A 21553-nucleotide genomic window follows, 5' to 3' on the forward strand; every position below is an offset into this window, starting at 1 on the left:
TCACCACTCACAAGTTAAATGACCTTGAATAACTGTGCTACACTTCTCCAAGCTTCAGTTTCTCCATATGCAATAGAGGAAAACAACAGTGCCGCTCCCAGAGGGTTGTTGGGAAAAATGAACAAAATAACTTCTAAAAACTGCTAAGTACCTGGCACAGACCAGCAGTCTAATACCAACTTTATGAATATATAAACATATATATATATATATATACATACATACACATACATAAAACTAACAACAATACCAACAAGCACTTACGTGCAATGAACAAGCTTTTTGAAAGGATGCAGATAATATAGTCCCCTTCTCTGCGATGCCAAGCAGATCAGTAAAACACTAAGAGATTTCTGTGCAGAAGAAGACACTTAAACTGGGTCAAGGGGAAATTCCTGAATCAGAGATTGAAAAGGAAAAAGAACAAAATCATAAGCACATCTCACATTCAATGTTTTGCCACGTCATACACAAACATGAAAGACCCATGAGGCTGGAGGTCTCAGCACTCACCAGCACACTGTATATCTAGATGAAGAATCACAAGGAATTATGAAAACCACTGCCTAGGCGGGCGCCTGGGTGGCTCAGTGGGTTAAGCATCTGCCTTCGGCTCAGGTCACAATCCCAGGGTCCTGGGATTGAGCCCTTTGTCTGGCTCCCCACTCAGCAGTGTGTCTGATTGTCTGATTCTCCCTCTCCCTCTCTCCCCACCCCACTCTTGCTCTGTCTCTCAAATAAATGAACAAAATCTTAAAAAAAAAAAAAAAAACAACTTTGGGGCACCTGCGTGGCTCAGTGGGTTAGGCTTCTGCCTTCGGCTCAGGTCATGATCTCAGGGTCCTGGGATCGATCCTCACATTGGACTCTCTGCTCAGCGGGGAGCCTGCTTCCCCCTCTCTCTCTGCCTGCCTCTCTGCCTACTTATGATCGCTCTATGTCAAATAAATAAATAAAATCTTTTTTAAAAAAAAGGAAAACAACACTGCCTAAAATCACAGGTGACACAAAGCATGACTATGAAGGCTCACACCCTATTTAGTTTCAAACGAAGGGCACAAGTAAATGAACAGCAGAGAGATTAATTGCGTATTTTGACAATGTCACAGTAGCAGATCAAATACATGAAATCTCCAATCTCAACATTTCCAACCACTAGCTATCAGATGCCTTTGTATCTCTTTAAAGACATAAAAGAATAAATTATCCCAGAGCCTGACAACCTCCTGATAACTGTATGGTCTGTTTCTTCCCAAAGATGGAATAATTCCAGTGACCCTGCTCTCTGAAGGAGAGCCAACAAGAAGAACGTAGCACACTAAATGAAACAGACTTGAAGTTTCTACGCTCTTGCCTTTTAAACTATGTCAACAAATTTTTTTAAAAAAGGATTGTCAGTCAATTGGTAATATTAAAATGAGATAATAAAAGTCAAAGTCTTTTTTACATGGCTTCAGTGGTAAATTCTACAAAACATTTGAAGAATTAATGCCGATCCATCTTGAACTCTTCCAAAAACTGAAAAGGAGCAAACACGTCCCAACTCATTTTATGAGGCCAGAATTATCCTGCCACCAAAGTCAGACAAAACACCACAAGAAAAGAAAATTAAAAGGCCAAAGTCCCAATGAAAGAGATGTAAAAATCCTCCACGAAATGCTAGCAAACCAAATCCAATAACACATTAAAAGGGTCACTAAACATAAGCAGGTAGGATTTACCCCTGCAATGATAAGGATGGGTCAACATATGGAAATCAATAATAAAAAGTGGGGAACCATGTTTTCAATTGAGAGGGCTAGGATTAAAACATTTTATCCTTTTTTTTTTTAAGATTTTATTTATTTATTTGACAGACAGAGATCACAAGTAGGCAGAGAGGCAGGCAGAGAGAGAGGAGGAAGCAGGCTCCCTGGTGAGCAGCGAGCCCGGTGCGGGGCTCGATCCCAGGACCCCGGGATCATGACCTGAGCCGAAGGCAGAGGCTTTAACCCACTGAACCACCCAGGCACCCCTAAACATTTTATTCTGTTAGGTATTCTAAGTCTATAAAAATGGTGATTATGTTTTATATTTTCAAAGTGATTATGATACTGAGAAATAAACTTTCATTTGTGTGTGTGTGTGTGTTCTTTTTTGTAAGTTTTTATGTTAATCACCTCGTACTCATCAAACCAAGTGCACTCCTTAACCCTCATCACCTATTTCATCCATCCCCGCCCCCACTTGCCCTCTGAGAACCATCACTTTGTTCTCTGTAGTTAAGAAGTCTGTTTCTTGGGGCACCTGGATGGCTCAGTCCTTAGGCATCTGCCTTCGGCTCAGGTCATGATCCCAGTGTCTTGGGATCGAGCCCCACATCAGGCTCCCTGCTCAGCGGGGAGTCTGCTTCTCCCTCACCCACTCCCCCTGTCCATATTCCTGCTCTTGCTCTCTCTCGCTGTCAAATAAATAAATAAAATCTATTTTAAAAAAATTTTTTTAATTTTTTTGAAGTCTTTCTTGGCTTGTCTCTCTTTTCGGTTTCTCAAATTCCACATATGAGTGAAATCATGTGGTATATGTCTTTCTCTGACTGATTTCATTTAGCCTTATACTCCCCAGCTCCATCCATGTTGTTGCAAATGGCAAGATTTCATTCTTTTTATGGCTGAATAATATTCTATTCTAAAACATGATGATTCCCTAAGTGCCGGGGCCACCGAGCAGTATAAAGACTGTGCGGAATGGCATTTACTGAGCACTTATTCTGTGCCTTTCCCTGGGCTACATCTAATTCACCAGGAAATCAAAAATTCATAGGATGAATCCTTCCCAGAATCTCTTCACACATCCACAGTTTCATCACTGTGCCTTATAAGCAAGTTCCAAAAGTATTTTTATAGACTCCCCAAACTAACTGTGCCCTTGTCCACACTGCACGCCAACCTAGTTCAGGCTAGTCGTCTCCCAGAGCAGTTCCAAGTATGCCCAGGGAAACAAGAGTACTTGTATCTGGATCACATTGTAAGTATCATGTACGCATTTTTCTACTTATCAACAGTATTTCTACACTAAGGCTATACACCACCAAACTCTGTCCATGTAAACAAGGAAATCATGAGAAATATATACGCAGAGCACATTACCTTCCATGCGGCACTAGACCAGCTTAATTTGCGGGTATTTTCCACTTTCCAGAATGAAGATCTGGAACGGAAAATGAAATAATGTTTCCAAGGTGATGCCACAAATCATCAGAACAATCTGGGCCAACGGACAGGTTTCCTGATCTGACAGCTGCTCGGCTCTCTGTCGGGACCTGCTGTTTCAAAATTAACACACCAGTTGAACACCTAAGGAGCCATACAAATTGCTAAAATCTAAGTAGAGCGTGTGAAGACATTTGCTGGCGGATGACCATGTTCTTGTAACTCACTCGGGGTCGTGTGTCCTGTTGTGTTCCCGGATGCTGTGTGTTGGCGGCGCTGGGCACACGGTCAGCCTGAGTTGAATGAATGAATCCAACAGTTAGGATACTCGAGCTAATACATCACATGTGAAGGGACTCCGGAAATAAAGGTAATCAAATAAACATACCATCAAATGAAAAAAGCCTCCAAGATCAAGAAGGAAGATGCCTATATTATTTTTTAATGTTCCCACTTCCTTCAATTATTCTAGATTTCACCTTGTACTTCGGGTCTGTACAGTTTGAATTTGTTTTCAGTTTAAAAATCAGAGTCGACAAAAAGTCACCAAAAGTCCATCTCAACTGATCTGTGCAGTTGACTATGTTCCCTATGCCTTGATTTCTCTATCTGTAAAATGGGATAATTACAGTCTCTGTATAAGAGAGTTATGATGTTAAGTAAACCGGAAAATGGTAAGCACTCTGTGTTATCTGTCATTATAACTGAGTACCCATTCACTCACGTATCAGAACAAAGATAACGGGAGGGAACGGAGGGCACAGGCTGGTTGGCAGTTTCTGTCTCTGTTTCCACTGTGCCAGGGCTCAGCAAATGTTTCCTACGAAGGGACAGATAGTAAATACTTTAGGCTTATAGTAAATACTTTAGGCTTTCCAGCCCGATGGTCTCTGCCATAGGCAGTATATGAATGCATGAACATAGCTGAGTTCTAATAAAACTTTATTCCTGGATACTAAAACTTGAATTTCATATATTATTCATATGATTTTTTCCCGACCATTTAAAAATGAAAAACCCAGGGGCACCTGGGTGGCTCAGTGGGTTAGGGCCTCTGACTTCGGCTCAGGTCATGATCCCAGGGTCCTGGGATCAAGTCCAGCATCAGGCTCTCTACTCGGCAAGAAGCCTGCTTCCTCCTCTCTCTCTGCCTGCCTCTCTGCCTACTTGTGATCTCCATCTGTCAAATAAATAAATAAAATCTTTAAAAAAAAAATGAAAAACCCTCTTAGCACAGGGACCAAAAAAAAAGAGGTAGTGACCAGATTGGGTCCTTGGGTCCCTGGTTGCTTATCCACGTGCTGGGCACCAGGCATATACACATTTGCCCAACGACATTTTCTTTTCACCTGAACAGACCAGTCGGCTGGACTCTCCAAGGCCCCTGCCTTGGACACTGACATTTAATCTCTTACTGTCAACCTTCAGAGAGAGAGAGAGATTTTAACCAATATTTGATGAACTATCTAACCTACTTAGTGAGAACAAGCTTCAATTTATCTATTTTAGCACTGAAATTCTTCTTTATAAATCAATTCCTAAGGCACACATTTATAACTATAAACGTCAGGCCTCCACTGTGAGTTTTGGGCTCTTCATTCCGTGCTCTGCCATGCTACGATGTCCAACATGACAAATTTATTTCATTACATTCCATAATCAGGAATATTTTCAGCAGTGGGGGGAAACTCTGGAACACAACCCTTTTCTGTAGAGCTTCCTCAGGTTAAGCAGATTTTTAAAAATCTTAGACAAGATTTTATTTATTTGAGAGAGAGAGAGCGCAGAAGCGAGAGCATGAGAGTAGGGTGGGGAAGGAAGAGGAACAGGCAGAAAGGCAGACTCTTGCTCCAGAAAGTCTTTGTGCTTTCTAAAGAATTTTTCTGGGGCTCCTGGGAGGCTCACTCAGTTAAGCATGCTACTCTTGATTTCGCCTCGGGTCATGATCTCAAGGCCCTAGATCGAACCCTGAAATTAAGAGTCGGATGTTTAAATCTTAAGATTTTTGAAAAGAGAAGAGTGAAAATCTTTATTATGTTTCTTCGGATGGGTGGGGGGGGCTTGTATAAATATACTGTATATTTCCTTACTAGATCAAGCCTTGAGCTTTCTTTTTTTTTTTTTTTTTTTTTTTTTTTTTTGCCTTGAGCTTTCTAAATGAACCTATGCCAGAATACAATGTATTCATCTATTAAAAACCAACAACTTTTGGGGCGCCTGGGTGACACAAGTTGGTTAAGTGTCCACCTCTCAGGTCATGATCCTGGGGTGGTGAGAGCAAGCGCTGAATCAGACTCTGTGCTCACTGTGGAGTCTGCTTGGGATTCTCTCCCTCTCCGTCTGCCCCTCCTGTTTGCACTCTTTCTTTCTCTCTCTCTCTTTCTCTCAAACTAAATAAATAAATATTTTTTCAAAGAATTAAAAAATAGGGGCACCTGGGTGGCTCAGTCGTTAACCATCTGCCTTCGGCTCAGGTCATGATCTCAGGGTCCTGGGATCGAGCCCCACATTGGGCTCCCCGATCAGTGGGGAGCCTGCTTCTCCCTCTCCTCCTGCTTGTGTTCCCTCTCTCGCAGTGTCTCTCTCTGTGTCAAATAATTAAGATAAAAATCTTTTTTAAAAAAATTAGAAAAGGGGGCGCCTGGGTGGCTCAGTGGGTTATAGCCTCTGCCTTCAGCTCAGGTCATGACCCCAGGGTCCTGGGATGGAGCCCTGCGTCCGGCTCTCTGCTCAGCGGGGAGTCTGCTTCCCCTTCTCTCTCTGCCTACTCGTGATCTCTGTCAAATAAATAAATAAATAAAATCTTCAAAAAAAAATTAAGAAAGAAATAGGCACACTTGGGTGGCTCGGTCAGTTAAGTGTCTGCCTTCAGCTCAGGTCATGATCTCAGAGTCCTGGGATCAAGTCCCGCTTCAGGGCTCCTTGCTCATCAGGGAGCCTGCTTCTCCCTTTGCCTGCCATTCCCTCAGCTCGTGCTCTCTCTCTCTCTCAAATAAATAAACAAAATCTTTTTTAAAAATTAAAAAAATAAATAAAAACAACAACTTTTGGACTGCACACTGCTGAGTTCCCCTGTATTTAGAATGGATCCTTCTCACTCTACTTTTGTTATGGTAAAAGTAATGGCTAACTTTTCCAAGATCAAAACCAAAGCTACAAGATTCCTAGTAGCAAAGGACTTTGGATCTCCTTTTCCAGAATCATCCCAAAGCCAGAGAAGAAGGGCCCGTGACCTGGGCACGCACATCAGAGGGCCTTCTCTGACTGTCCAGCAGCCATGCCCCTCATGGAAAACAAGCAGACTATGCACAGAGGCCAGCGGGACCCTCTCCTACTCTGGGGCCCTAGTCCCCACATGCAAGCCCTTCCCTAAGACCTCCTTAGCTCTATCCTCCCAAGGGCGGGGAGGAGACATGTGCACTCTCACGGCCAAGGGCAGCCACTTGTTGGGGTTATAGAGGGAGGCTGTTTGTGTAGGTTGTAGGGTTCATGAAGCCTCCTATGGTCCGAGAGGGAGCCAGGGGTAGGAGGAGAAAAATGGTCATGGGCTAGGCTTCCCTCCCCTCTGTAATTCCTGTAATTCCCTGTGGTATTTCAAGGAGCCCTAATCATTCTACATCTGAATCCAGCTTTCTAGGTCATTAGGAAATTTTACTTGTCAAGATAGGAGAATAACACACAGTTTATTTTACAACTTAACCTCATTTACAACTTTTTTTATATTTAGGCATAGATCATATGAGCCTTTGTTTTTACTTTTGTCCCAGACCTGCTTTGCTTCACCAGAAACAGACAGTGGATAAATTACAGCTCAAAAAGAAAAGGGGAGGGGGAAGGGCAGCGCTGGGTGCCTCAGTTGGTTGAGCATCATCATCGAGGCTTAGGTTTTGATCTCAGGGTTGCAGGTTCGAGCCCCGTGCAGGGCTCCATGCTGGGCATGGAGCCTACTTAAAATAAAGAAAAAGAAAAAAGAAAAAAGGAAAAAAAATTTGCTAGGCATATACTCACATTCACAAAAATCATGAAAAAATATTTCCGAGTAGAGTCAGGTTTTGTTTACCTTGTTAAAAATGAACAATGAAGGACGCCTGGGTGGCTCAGTCCTTAAACGTCTGCCTTCGGCTCAGATCATGATCCCAGGGTCCTGGGATTGAGCCCTGCATCGGGCTTACTGCTCAGAGGGAAGCCTACTTCTCCCTCTCCCACTCCCCCTGCTTTGTTCCCTCTCTCACTGTGTCTCTCACTGTCAAATAAATAAAATCTTAAAAAAAAAAAAAAGAACAATGAAAAGCAAAAAGATGCCCAGATCAAGTTCAGTCTATTTCTGGAATTGCTTTTCAGGTGTTACTACTCAGTGTCCACCTTCCCAGCAACCCCCTCCCCCTCTCCACCCAGCAGAAAGCCACACAAATAAAGCCTCCTATAACCCAAAGCAGTCACATCAGGCATTATAAAACATGTGTGCACCTGAAACACAGGATCCCACAGGAATGACAGGACTCCATCCACTGGCAAGCACTAAGAACCATCGCTAAAGTAGTTCTGGATTCTCTTTTCTTTTTTTTTTTTTAAGATTTTATTTATTTATTTGACAGAGAGAGCTCACAAGTAGGCAGAGAGGCAGGCAGAGAGAGAGGAGGGAAGCAGGCTCCCCACTAAGCAGAGAGCCGGATGTGGGGCTCGATCCCCGGACCCTGGGATCATGACCTGAGCCGGAGGCAGAGGCTTTAACCCAACTGAGCCACCCAGGTGCCCCGAGTTCTGTATTTTTTTAAGGGAAGAATTTCTCCTTGGAGGTCAGTTGTTCGAGAGACTTCTAAGTTAGCTATTCTGTAAAGCTGATACTGCTTGAATGTCGATTATCATAAAAAGTCACTTAAAAAGCACTTTTAATGGAAACAGAACCAGCACTTGGAATGCTCTAAATCTTTCCTGCCTTTACTAGCAACTGTTCTAATATGAAATAACCATGTGTTCTGCATTTACCAGGACAGCTCCAATTTCATGTGTTTCATTACACTAAATTAATACAGAGACTCGGGCTGAATTTTTAAATGTTTCTTCTTTTTCTTGTTTTATATTTTCCAAATGTTACACAACTGAGCACGTGCTTTTTCATAATCAGAAAAAAAAGAAACTTCCTTAATATATACAATAGACAGGAATATAATATATATACCTTATCCACACAAAAATCTGCCCGTGAATGTTGACAGAGGCGTTATTCATAATTGCGAAAACTTGGAAGCAACACAGATGTCCTTCCGGGGGGGGCCAGTGGATAAACGCACTAGGGTACACCATACAATGAAACGTTAGTCAGCCCAAAAAGCAATGATAAGGAAGAATCCTAAGTGCATATTACTGAGTGAAAGAAGCAACCTGAAAAGCCTCCATGATTCCAACTACATGACATTCTGGAAAAGGCAAACCTAGAGAAACAGTAAAAAGATCATGGGGCGCCTGGGTGGCTCAGTGAGTTAAAGCCTCTGCCTTCAGCTCAGGTCATGATCCCAGGGTCCGGGGATCCAGCCCCGCATCGGGATCTCTGCTCAGCGGGGAGCCTGCTTCCCCACCCCACCCCCCTCTGCCTGCCTCTCTGCCTACTTGTGATCTCTGTCTGTCAAATAAATAAGTAAAATCCTTAAAAAAAAAAAAAAGGTTGCCCAGGGTTAAGGGGGAGGGAAGGATGAACAGGAGGCACAGAGAGGAATTTTAGGGCCATGAAACTACTGTGTGTGATGTTGTCATGATGGCTAGCAGTCACTGTACATAGGTCAACACTCCCAGAATGCACAGCACAAAGAGTGAGCCCTACTGTACGCTACGGACCCTGAGTGATAATGATGAGTCCGTGTAGGCTCGCAGAGGAGAGGGGGTGAAGGGGAGGGGGTAGAAAAGGCTGGGGAGGGGGGGCGCGGGGGACAAAGGGGTATATGGGACTCCTTGTGCTTACTGTTTAGTTTTGTTATGAACCTAAAACTACTCTTCAAAATAAAGTCTATGCAGGACGCCTGTGGCTCAGTTTGCTAATCGTCTGCCTTCCGCTCAGGTCATGATCCCAGGGTCCTGGGATCGAGTCCCGCATTGTGCTCCCTGCTCCTTGGGGACCTTGCTTCTCCCTCTGCCTCCCTCCCTCTCTCCCTGTCTCTCATGAATAAATAAAAATCTTTAAAAGAAAAATAGTCTATTCACACCCACAAGCTTGCAGGAACCCGCGTGAGCAGACTCAGGGCTCATGTTTAGGATGACTTGGCTGCCGGCCCTGGGCAACCACTCCCTCCACTTCCTCGCCGGCCAGTCCCTGATTTCTTCCTCTGCGGTATGGAGTGGTCTAGTTGCTACGCACAGCTACGGGGGCTTTATTTCAAAACTAACGAGGCTGAGCTGTCAGGAGACGACCCTGTGTCAAGGGGCTACCTCTGGTCAAGTCACAGAGAGCCCGCTGCTTGCCTCCGCAGAGAAGGGTCCCCGGGGACAGGGAGCGCCCACTTCCACGGAGACGTGTGAAGGAGGAGACAGCTTCTAGCACCAGAGCAGCAGAGAAAATCGGACACGAGGAGCCCCCGGAGGCCAAGGTCACGCAGACGCCCTAAGTCACCCGCTTCGCCGAAGAGGCAAAAAGGACCATCCCCCTGGTATTTTCTACGACCGGAGAACCTAGTGCAGAACCCGGCCAAGAAAACGGAAGTGGCCACGTTTCTCTACATAAATGAGCTTATGCGGAGGACGTGAGGGTAGGAAAAGGTGCTAGACGTGCGAATAAATATTGACTAAAACATCCATCTAGAGGAGCGGACACGTGTCCCCTTGGCCGGCAGCTGAGAATTTCTGTTACACCAATCGGAGAGGTTACCGAGAGGACGTGAGATGCATGGAATTCATTAACAACTATCTGTGAAAGTAGATCCTAATTAGGAAAACAACATGCTACATGCCTCAACCAGCTCGCCAGAGGAGAGGGCCTGAAGGGGGGGCGGGGGGGATGCCTTAGTGCACTGGTAGAAAATACAACAGCCGAGCGCAGTGAAAACAAATAGGCAGCTCGCGCACCCGCCAGATTTATTTCAACAGGAAATACGGCATTTTTCCCTCTTACTAGCTGTGAAATTGATTGGGATATAGGCTAATAGAGGTCCCAAGGGCGCTAAACTAAATTAGAGGAAGTCCTATAATTACAGCTAGCAGTTAATTATTATATGATGGGAATTGTAATCAAAGGACCAGATACACTATTATTTTCCATCTTCTTTGCAAAACACGTTTAGCCAGGTCTCTGAAGAGGAGCAGGGCGGCCGGTTTTGTGGTTTGACTTGTGTCGCTGCTTCCCATGTTACGCCAGTCACATCCCAGGGAGATGTCGCACAGGTGACCTGGTCCCAGCGCTCCTCCTTCCTGCCTTTCTCACACGTGCCTCTTGCCATTCTTCAACACATTCCTAGTTCTCCGGGAAGAATGTTCTAGAAAAGATGTTCTTTCCCCCAGATTTCTACAAGGTTTGCTCCCTCCCTCTGTGCAGACATCAAGGTGATACCTGGTTGGAGGAGTCCCAGTCCTCCCTGTCTAGAGCAGACACGTGCACCACCACTCCTTGATGTCTAGCCTCTAATCCCACATTCGTCGTCTTCATCCAATCCCCCCACCTGACATTGGTTTTCTACCATCCGTCTCCCTCTGGACTGTCTGCTCCATGGGAGCAGTGACTCGGTCCATCTTGTTCCCATTCCTTCCTTCAGCTCCCAGAATCCAGCCTGGTCCTGACCTGGTCCTTGATAAATATGGTTAAATTGAAAAGGGGAGGACCTTTCCTACCCACCACCTTTTTATGGTAGGGGAAAATTTTAAAAAAAGGAAGAGATGCTTGGATCTCTTCTTCAGTAAGATGCTTGGATCACTACCTTTAGTGATATTATATACCACTAAATATAAGTGAATAACAATGCAGCCGAACTTGTAAGACGAGACAGACAAAAGTCTGCCGATTGATTCGGCCAAAGATCTGGGAGGCAACTATGAACATGGAAATGAAGGGAATAAAGACGGGGGAGGTATCTTTAATGTACTAGGCGCCGTGTGTGGCTCTTAAAGAAATATTATCACTTAAAGGACTACCATGCCCATTTATAAATGTCATTTTGCAAATGACAATAACAGAGGCAGAGAAGCTGGCTTGGCCAGAGCCACACCTACAGTCCCAAACGCCCACACAGGTCCCTCGACATCAAAAAGCACTGTTAACCCTTCATGCTTCCGTGTGCTTTCTTCCTTCCTTTCTCTAAGAAAGGAGGACATCCCTCCTATTGTTCTGCCTTTCTCTTGAAAAAAATTCAGAAAAGCAGAGCTCCATATACAAACGTCTTTATAGCTATCCCCGCAAATAAACACCTTACCTTTTTTTAGACTGGTTCCAGATCACCTTTTTTTTTTTTTTTTTCCCAACTAGGAATTTAAAAACTCCCAATAAAGTTCCATCTCCTTTTCTCTAAAAGGAACCCGAAATCCCATCACCTAGCCTCTTACTCAAAGACAGGACGAAGAAAGCACTGGTAAGACATCCTGCTCCTTGTAAAGCTGGGGCTCCATAGAGAGTAAAAGCATCCCTTAGCCTCGACTGGGAGTCTTTCTTCCCACTCTTCAGGACACTGTGCTAACCGGCTGGACACGGTCATCGCTCACTGCCGCTCTCAAGGCGGAGTCTACAATTTAAAGCACTGTAATCCCACCGGCCAAAGCAGGACTCGGCTTAACGGAGTGTCCAGCAGTCCCCGCCAGAACTAAGATGGTAGGACAAAGACGTGCTGAAACCTCGTTCAAATGACTATTTATGACTGTCCTCTCTGGCCTGGTGCCAACACTGTAGGTTCTGCGTCAGCCAGGGGGGAGCCCTACCCGTCAAAGGCAGCTCTGTGTCAGACAAACCTCTCTATACAGAAAGAACCTCTTTCATTCCACTCCAGAAGTCCGAATGTGAAGATGCTGGGGCCTCTTTCTGGCCGGGAGAAGTGAAAGGGCAGGGGGAGATCAGAGGGAGAGAGGCGGCAGGTTGCAGCACTGACCATTTCTGAGAACAAAAGGACTGCAGACTTCTCGCGGCTAACTTCCAGAATGGATGCCCCATAAAGTACCCGATAAACATCTCAGCAAGCTCCAGCCCGCCTCTCTGCGGATCCGCACAAACTCGGAGCGCCTCCCGCTGCAACCGAACACCACGCACCAGCGGGCTTGCCTTCCCTTTGACCTCCCCTGGCTGCACCAGCAGAATGGGACCCCAGGGTCACAGGAAGTGGCCAATCTCTGCAAGCAAATGTCAATCTTCAGGGCAAAGAAAATGCCTTTGTTCTTTAGAACGACGGTTTAAATTGGGCTGAAATGACCACATAAATGCACTAACTTGAACTCACAAAGGAAGCACCTGTTTTCAGAACGGCGTGGAAAATTTTTAAACAATCTTACTTTTTATGCCGTCCTCTTCAATGAATGGCTGTGGATGAGAAGGGCCTGGGGGAGCCCTGGCCGCTTTCCCACACAAGGGTAATGGTTTACATTACTGATGGAAGTGTGCAGATTTTTACAATAAACCACCGCATAATTTTAATCCACTAAAAATGGAAACTAATACAAGTCTTGGAAGGAGGCACATCTTGTTATTGTCCCTCGCATCCAAGTACCTAAGCGTGTAGCCGGACGCAGGGACAAGGGACAGAAGTATCCTTGCTAAATTGCTACATTCCAGCTCCCAACACAACCTCACCCTCCTCACAGCAACGTTCATTGTTCCTGGGTCTGGAGGTCATTCCCTGCTCCTTCAGTGAAGCAGAGAAATCATGGCCAGTGATAACAACATTGGCCATTTTAGAGAACTACTCAGTTCTCTAAACTCGGAGTTCTCTAAACTACTTGGAGTCAATCACTCATTCTGTGAAACTGATGAAAAGAAACATAAATACTACCGTCTAGTCTCCAAGCTCTGTCTCTTCCCAAACAATTAAAGACATTATTTGCCAGAAATCCTAAAGAGATTACAAAGAATTGGTGGCTTTACTCATTAATACTAACAATGTATGAGGCAGAATAGTAACTTTCTATTATTATAGGTCTTGCTTTAACATTTGAAATGTGACATTGATGATCTCACAGATATTTTCATATAATTCATCTGTAAAGCAATGAAATTATGTTTTGTACTGACTTAGATAAAGTCTCTCTCGAAAATTTCAACCAGCATATCCTTACATTCTTTGTACTATTTTAAACTGTAATCATTTGGATTTGGGGTGTACAACAATCTATAAATGCTAAACAAAGAATAAAGTTCAGGTCAACTGAGTTAAATAATTGTATACAATATATTATTGCTTCAAATCCCAAGGCAAAGAAAGGAAATTGTGTCCTTTGGCTGGTAGAATGATCTGTCTGGATTCACTGGGGGAAAATATACATATTTCTTCCCATCTAAAAGAGTCCGTCTCCCAAAAGTTTCTATTTCACAATAGCAAAGTTTGCAAAATGTGAGATTCTTTTAAAAATGAAGGATTTTATATCTTGAATTATGTGCTATACCCAAGAGATGAGTCAACCAAAGCAACTACAAAGATGTGTTACCTGAAACTGTCCAAATTTAAAAATTCAATACGACATTTAGGGTTACTAAAATCCATTAAGAATTTTAACTTCGATTTCGTAAAAGCAAAATGAGTTACCCCCTGCACAAGGAGGAACGTCTTTCTCTAGGTCATCAAAGCCAAGGTATCAGCTCATAAAACGTCTCTGGGAAGTTTTATTTATTCTCTTAACTCAAATAAAGCTCATTTCATGTCTGCCTTGAAAAATAGACCCTTTTCAAAAAATGTTGACATCTGCATTGATTCTGACTGGTTCCTGCCCATGGGCACACAAGTGCATTCACATACTCTAATTTTCACAAGACAAAGAAGCCCGCCCAGCCCCTATGATGTCCTATGTTTTTAAGACCTAATTTTCCACCAAGTTGGAAGGATATACAAGGATATTACTCTTTCTGATTTATACGCTCAACGGGTGGCAGAACAGGCTGACACAGAAGCTCTAGGAGGACAAGATGGCTATGGATTTGGCTCGCTCCTGTATCCCGAGTGGGGCCTTTGGGTATTATCCCACTAACCCCTCTCAACAGCACGCTGAGATGGATACTTTTCCTACCACATTTTATAGGTAAGGAAACCGAGCTGCAAAAAACTACAGTCACCAAGATGACACAGCTTGTTAGTGGGAAAAGGAAGCCTTCAGGTCCTCCCCACTCCTCTTCTGGACCTTCCGTCACCGTACCCGTCATCCAGTGACTGTGCCACACAACAGAAGTTCTTGGTCGGGAAGGTCGAAGCTCTGCGTGCCGAGTATGGACATCTTAAGTCAAAGTTAAGAACTCAGAAGGTAAGCAAGCTTATGTAGAATGAAGAATTCAAATGCATTAATTTAATGCATTTGAGTTAAACTATCTTTTCAATTAAATACTGACCAGTCACACTGTATCCAGTCACCCCTGCTTTTCTTAGTGTTCGGAACCCACTCTTCATTATCCACAGACACACTACAGAACCTCTGCACCTCTCCCTCACCCCAAAGCCTAGACCTGAAATTCCAACTGGGAAAGGTTGGAGGCCAAGACCAGGCTAAAGAGGAATGGGTCCTACTTTCCCAATGCAATCTGGAGCCAAATACAAACAATGGTGAATTGTTCCTTGATTGGGATATGGTAGCCATGCCAATCACAGCCTCCCACCAACTCCACCTTCTTGAGAGCCTGCCTAGACGAGTCTGGGACTTCCCGACATACAAACTGACCCCTTCATCCCAGCAACAGCAGGGCTGGATGCATGACTCAACATGGGTCAGACTCCCACTTAAAATTTTGGAATTGAGATACTGAGAGACCAAGATCGCTATCTCAAGGAAAGATCTTGTAGGACTGGACTACAGGACTTTATAGCAAGTCAAAGCCATCTGGCAGGCTTCTCAGTGAATCTGAGAACCTGAGAAGCCAGAGCCAAGCAAGAAAGCCAGTCTGCAGGCAGAGGCAAGAGAATGGCAACGCCTTCCAAGAAAAGCCAAAACGACAGACTGGATGGGCCTCTGAAAAATGGGGGAGGATGGTATCCCTCCCTGAGTCTCCGGCTCCCATCCCCTCAGGGGCACATCCTTGGCTCCCCACGACCTTCCGCCATATTGCTCGGCAGTGCCATTTTTTTATGGAGGTTTAGTTGAGAATTTCTTTCCATTACACTGTAGCCAAATGATCCCAAAGACCCAGCATTTCCCCTCCCTGTGACCGTCGCATTCGAACAAGTGACTGGAAAACTTACCTTCCTAAAGTTCTCACACAAGACAAGGCCCCACGGCACCACTGACACTTTGGAGAGGTCGTAAGCATAGATGACGGACAACATCCTTCACACCCAACCCCAAAAGGCATCAGCAGTCCGAGAATTTTAAATCGTTATCCCAGGTACTACCAGTTAAGTGTAAAAGATGATTAACTTTTTGGAAAAAAATTCTATGCCGCAGGGAAACAAAAAACAAAAAAAAAAAAAAAAACTTTCTACTGTTTTATTCAAGGAGAACATCTACCAAGCTCTGAGGCTGTTTTAATGATGTTTCAGTAACACTAGAGAACAAGGCCAGCCTGTCCCATGATAGCCCCAAATTACACAATAATCTATGATGAATTCAGCTGTATTGATTTCAAATACACAGAAGAGGCTGACAAATGCCCAGTTAAATACATAAAGAAATGAAACCAGGATAAGGAATAGTCTGGAAATTACCAGAGGCAGAGGACTAGAGATCCCTTATCCTCTAAGCATCCTGCTCGATACTGGATGAAAAGGAGAAAGAGAAAAGTAAAGTGAATTAGCCCCTGCCCTCAAAGAATTCCTAGTCTAGCCAAGAAGACAGGGATCCCCACAAATAGCTCAAATCCAGGGCAGACAGCGACACAGGCTAACGGGAAGTCTCCGCAAAGCATGATGGGACCACAGAGCCAGGAGCGATCCATCACGGTGAGTCGGGTAGCCAGCACCCAGCCTGCCTCAGACAGGGCCGTCATTTTCAAAGTAAACCCACTCTCACAGTTACCACAAACTGGCATTCAGGATCTTTGAGTTCCACCAGTATCTCCATACCTTTTATCTGATTAATCAAAATCTCTCCCTTTTCCAGGGATAACAACATCTGTTTATCAGTCTCTGCAAGAGCTCTTAATATGACACAGTGACCTTGAATTATGCTTTATCTCTAGAGAGCTTCCTCCCTCTGAAAAGGCAACCAAAACAAAGATGACATCCCCAAAGAGTTCAAGACCATACGTGAAAATAACCAGTTTGGTTTCTAGTCCATTAACTCGGCTGCTGGACTTCTCATTCCACTCCACCATTTGCCATGTTAAAAACACCTAGGTGGGGCGCCTGGGTGGCTCAGTGGGTTAAGCCTCTGCCTTTGGCCTAGGTCATGATCTCAGGGTCCTGGGATCAAGTCCTGTATTGGGCTCTCTGCTCAGCAGGGAACCTGCTTCCCCCTCTCTCTCTGCCTGCCTCTCTGCCTACTTGTGATCTCTGTCTCTCAAATAAATAAATAAAACTTAAAAAAAAAAAAAACTTAGACATTAAACTAAAAATCATGCGTCTGTAAAATATTTATGACAGTCTTAGAGGTTCCGGGCACCAAGAAACACTGGTCAAATTATATGTACTAAGGATTATCAAAAACATAAAACAGGTAACACGCAACATCTAGGGAAAGTCCAATGTGTTCTGTATTTTTGTTAACTACATCATGCCCGTTATCGATTTCTTAGTTTTGACGCATACTATTTAGAGTCAAACAGGATGTCATTACTAGGCGATTGGTACACAAGACCTCTCTGTATTCTTTACTTCTCGGGAGTCAAAAAGAAAAGCCACTCATCACATGCACAGCTGGCTTTGCAGGGCTTGTCCATATCAAGCAGTTCCTTTTTCCTCCTAGATTCCTCTTTGACACTGAGCCTCAAAACTTGCAGATACAATTCTGCCAACATGTTACCCCAGTCCTGGAAAGGGCAGCCAGAAAGGAGCATTTCCGTCCGCGTTCCCATTCTCATCACAGAGTCCAAGAAAGTTAATTTCCTCCACCTAATTCCACCATGGACAGATTCCCTACAGAGCTCCCTGCTTTGCTCTGCCACTGACGTCCCTCCCCAGCCCGCTCCCCCAACACACACACAACACACATGAGGGGCGTTTAAACACAGCGTTCAGAAAAGCAAAACCCGGGGCGCCTGGGTGGCTCAGTGGGTTGAAGCCTCTGCCTTCGGCTCGGGTCGTGAGTCCTGGGATCCAGCCCCACATCAGGCTCTCTGCTCGGCAGGGAGCCTGCTTCCTCCTCTCTCTCTCTGCCTCTCTGCCTACTTGTGATCTCTGTCTGTCAAATAAGTGAATAAAATCTTAAATATATATATATATATATATTTAAAAAAAGAAAGAAAGAAAAGCAAAAACCCAGCAGAGTCTCTCACCCACAGAATTCACCTTTGTCTTCCCAAGACCGAACACAAATGAACGGCAATCATCAGCTGGCTAGAAAAGTCTAAAGAACCAAGCTCTTACATGATTCAAAACACGAGAAATACTCCAAAAGGTGGTCAGCCTCACTCTTCTCGAAGACACACAAACATGCAAAGCCCCCCGGGGGTGGCTCCTTAGGAGTTACGTGTATGGCTCATTTTCCAGCCCCTCGCCCACCTGGGTCAGGTCACATGAACTGAGAGCCCTGCCTTCCGAGTTAGGGTCTTTAAAGAAAATGTTATCAGCCCTAATGCAGATACTTGCGATCTGTTTCCAAGACAAAAACCCAAGCATCTCCGTAACACATTAAATCGTGAGAACTTCGTGCTCGGTGTACGATGCAATGAGGAAGAACCAAGAACCTGATGCTTCAGGGATCAAATCCCTGTAGCATCTACCTGGATACACAGCCCACCATTTACCACGCAAATCACCTTCAGCAAGTCCCTTACACCCTCAGTGGCTCGGCTTCCAGCTGTGAAAGGGACGTAATAATCGGACCAGGATCCTGCCACACAAGATTCTCGCGAGGATTAAATAAGTGGATACAGGGGGCGCCTGGGTGGTGCAAGAGTCCATCCAACTCTTGGTTCCAGCTCAGGTCGTGGTCTCAGGGTGGTCGGATCTGCCCGGCAAGTCATGAGATCTGCCCAGCACTGGCCTGTGTCCTAAGGGCAGAGTCTGCTTAAGATTCTCTCTCCTGGGGCGCCTGGGTGGCTCAGTGGTTTAAGCCGCTGCCTTCGGCTCAGGTCATGATCTCAGGGTCCTGGGATCGAGTCCCACGTCCGGCTCTCTGCTCTGAAGGGAGCCTGCTTCCCTCTCACTCTCTCTGCCTGCCTCTCTGCCTACTTGTGATCTCTCTCTGTCAAATAAATAAATAAAATCTTTAAAAAAAAAAAAAAAGATTCTCTCTCCTGCACCCTCTGCCCCCCACTTTAAAAAAAAAAAGTGGGGGCACCTGGGTGCTTAGTCATTAAGCATCTGCCTTTGGCTCAGGTCATGATCCCAGAGTCTTGGGATCGAGCCCCATAACAGACTCCCTGCTCAGCAGAGCTTTCCTCTTCCTCTGTGTTTGTGTTCCCTCTCTCACAGTCTCTCTGTGTCATAAATAAATAAAATATAATTTTTTTTAAAAAGTGAATACAGGTCAAGGGTTCAGAACAGCACGTGCCACACAGCAAGCACCCTAAAGTGTTGTCCATTTATTATTATGTTTGCTGTTGTTATAATTGCAAGAAAATTTATTGAGCATTCAGGTCCCAAACTACAAATCCAAGGTAAGAGATGGCATCACTATTATTCCGGAAGAATCCACAGATATGGGAAAGGAGCAGACCCAGCTGGTGTCCCCAGCCCAAAGAACCACTTCTTCAGTTTCTAAACTGAATGAATTAACACAGAACCTATGAGTCACGGATGGTAAAGCTCTAAGATTGAGAAATCTAAAACCTTCGACAAAACCCCGACAGGGCGAACTTGTGGGAACGGCAGTGGTATGTATGGCCCTATGCCTCCCTCGTTCACCTTTCACCTTAAAAAAATCAACAAATTCCTGAAACAGTGCACTGTGTCTCACAAAGCCCAAGCGGTCAGGCAAGTTTTTCGAGCTCCGCAAATAATTCTATCCAAACGCCAGCCACCCCAATAACACCAACACTGCCGGCCACGCCATTCTCCCCCCTGCTTGTCTCTCTTCTGCCACAAACACATCCCTGCTCACTCACCACCACCACCGACGGCCCTGCGATCAAGAGAGCGGTTCCCGTAAAGAAACGCCTTACAGGGAGGCAGAGTTTCATCCCGTACAGACGGGACTCACACAGAACAACTCTGAGAAGCAGGGATCCTTGTGGTTTCTGAAACATTGCCAATCACAGAAAGGAAGCCCGATGCGTGATTTTCAAGTCGGTTTTATAAAAATGATTCCAAATCCCTAAGCGTGTGAAAGCCAAAACTGTAAATATTGCTAAAATCCCTGAAGTTGTTTAATATTATTTATTATGATTCCTCTTGGCACCCTAAAAGCACTTTATTAATTTATACCCCGCCCATAGGGTTCACAGATGGCGGGATGGATACACGGAGATGTCAGAGAGCCTTGGCCGAAATCCCAACAAGTTGTTAATAAATGTAGCTCTCAAGGACCCAGAGTGTTACTCAGCCCCAAGCCCTATTGCTACCACTGGGGCTGAGGCAGGACCAAATGCATCCCCTGGGTAGAGTCAATGCCAGAGGCACCAGGAGCAACGCCCAATGCCAAGGTCAAAGTTTCCAATATTCTCCTTTTCAAATTAGTTGCTTGCAGTCAAATTAATCCTTTCAAGGATTTTTGAGGGCTCCATGAATGACTAACCCTCCTCAGGTGAACCGAGAAGAGAACTCTTCAGAAATCTGCACGTTCGCATTTTAAAAAGCTCCTGGCCAGTGGATGTACTTCCCCCTTAGAGAAAGTAAATCCTAACTCAGGGCACGGCCATCAGCGCTCTGAAAGACCTGACATTCATTCCAGATCATTCCAGAGGATCCAGGATATTTTCAAAGCATATAGTTACACTGTATGTTACATGTCTGTCTTGTACTCTTTGGTTTGCATTTTAGTTATTTTTATACTTGGGGCAACGTCTTCCATCAATCTTTACTACATTCAGAAATTAAAAGAGAAAAAAATCGGTCTGTCAGCTGAAAATTTAGGTCCACTGACGTCAAATGTTCCTCCTGATACTGAGGACAAACCCAGACCGTAAAAGAAGGGAGCCGCTCTGGCCCTTGAATTATCTTCTTTCATAAATGTTCAAACGAGGGACTCTCTTTACTGAGTCAGCTAAAAGCATTCAAAATCACAAAGAGCCAAAACTCAGTTTTGAAACACTCTTCCTGTTTATAGTGAATAAATTCCCCAAACACACAGGAATTAGATTTTGATGAAAGTCTCTAAAGTCTCTACTACCATGTTATTGCTCAACCAGCATAAGCCTTTCTAGAACTTAGAAATTATGACACAGTAATCAACCCAATGGGGACCAAATGCTTGTTCTCAATACACAATTGGGTTTCTATTCCATCTTATAATCATTTCCTAGCTCAGTTTCATCGTGCGGACATGAACGGGCTCACTTCACTATTTGTCTTTTTTTGAAGATATTATTTGAGTGGGGGAGGGAGAGAGAGAGAGAGCACGAGCAGGGGGAGCGGCAGGCAGAGGGAGAAGCAGGCTCCCAGGACCCTGAGATCATGACCTGAGCTGAAGGCAGTCACTTAATGGACTGAGCCACCCAGGTGCCCTGTTTATCTCTTCTGTGTGAGGCCAGTGCTTCCCTAAAAGTGGCTCCCAGAACTGCAGCAACATCACCTGGGAACTTGTTAAAAATGCAAATTCTGGAGCCCTAATCAAAACCTACTGAGTCAGAACCCCTAGGGGCAGGCGTTCTTCCTGGCGATTCCAGCATGCGCTTAAGAGTGAGCACAGCGCTTTAGAGCTCTGTCCCCTGGGCTTCACCATGCGGGTGGTCGGAAAGATGTCTCAAACACACTGCCCCCCCACCCCACCCATGTCCATGGCCCCCTTTCCCCCAGTGGCAGAAACTCTGACTTCCTCCTGTTTCCAGGTCTCCCTGGAAGTCACCGAAGCGGGTTGTTTGTCACAGGCCACCTGCCTCAGGCCCCGGGACTCTCCCACATGTCTAGATGCACGGAGGGTCCACAGTCCCGGGTCACTCTGCACTGACTTCATGCTCCGAGGAGGCCAAGCACATCAGTCCTCCCTCCATGGACCCCACCGTCCCCAAG

The 21553-nt window shown here is 45.0% G+C and overlaps 1 protein-coding gene across 5 annotated transcripts in view; it reads right to left on the reverse strand.

Moving 5' to 3' along the window:
- The window catches only part of TIAM1 (TIAM Rac1 associated GEF 1), a 380123-nt gene that overhangs the window by 230455 nt on the left and 128115 nt on the right, over positions 1-21553 (reverse strand). The window contains exon 1 of one of the 5 annotated variants that reach the window (XM_046002794.1): positions 3129-3184. The exons of the other annotated variants lie outside the window; for them this stretch is intronic. The gene's annotated coding sequence lies outside the window, so the exon portion shown is untranslated. Of the gene's footprint in view, positions 1-3128; positions 3185-21553 lie in introns of those variants that run through there. 5 annotated transcript variants of the gene reach the window in all.

The sequence above is a fragment of the Meles meles genome, chromosome 4 (genome assembly GCF_922984935.1).
Source record: "Meles meles chromosome 4, mMelMel3.1 paternal haplotype, whole genome shotgun sequence".
Classification (NCBI taxonomy): Eukaryota; Metazoa; Chordata; class Mammalia; order Carnivora; family Mustelidae; genus Meles; species Meles meles.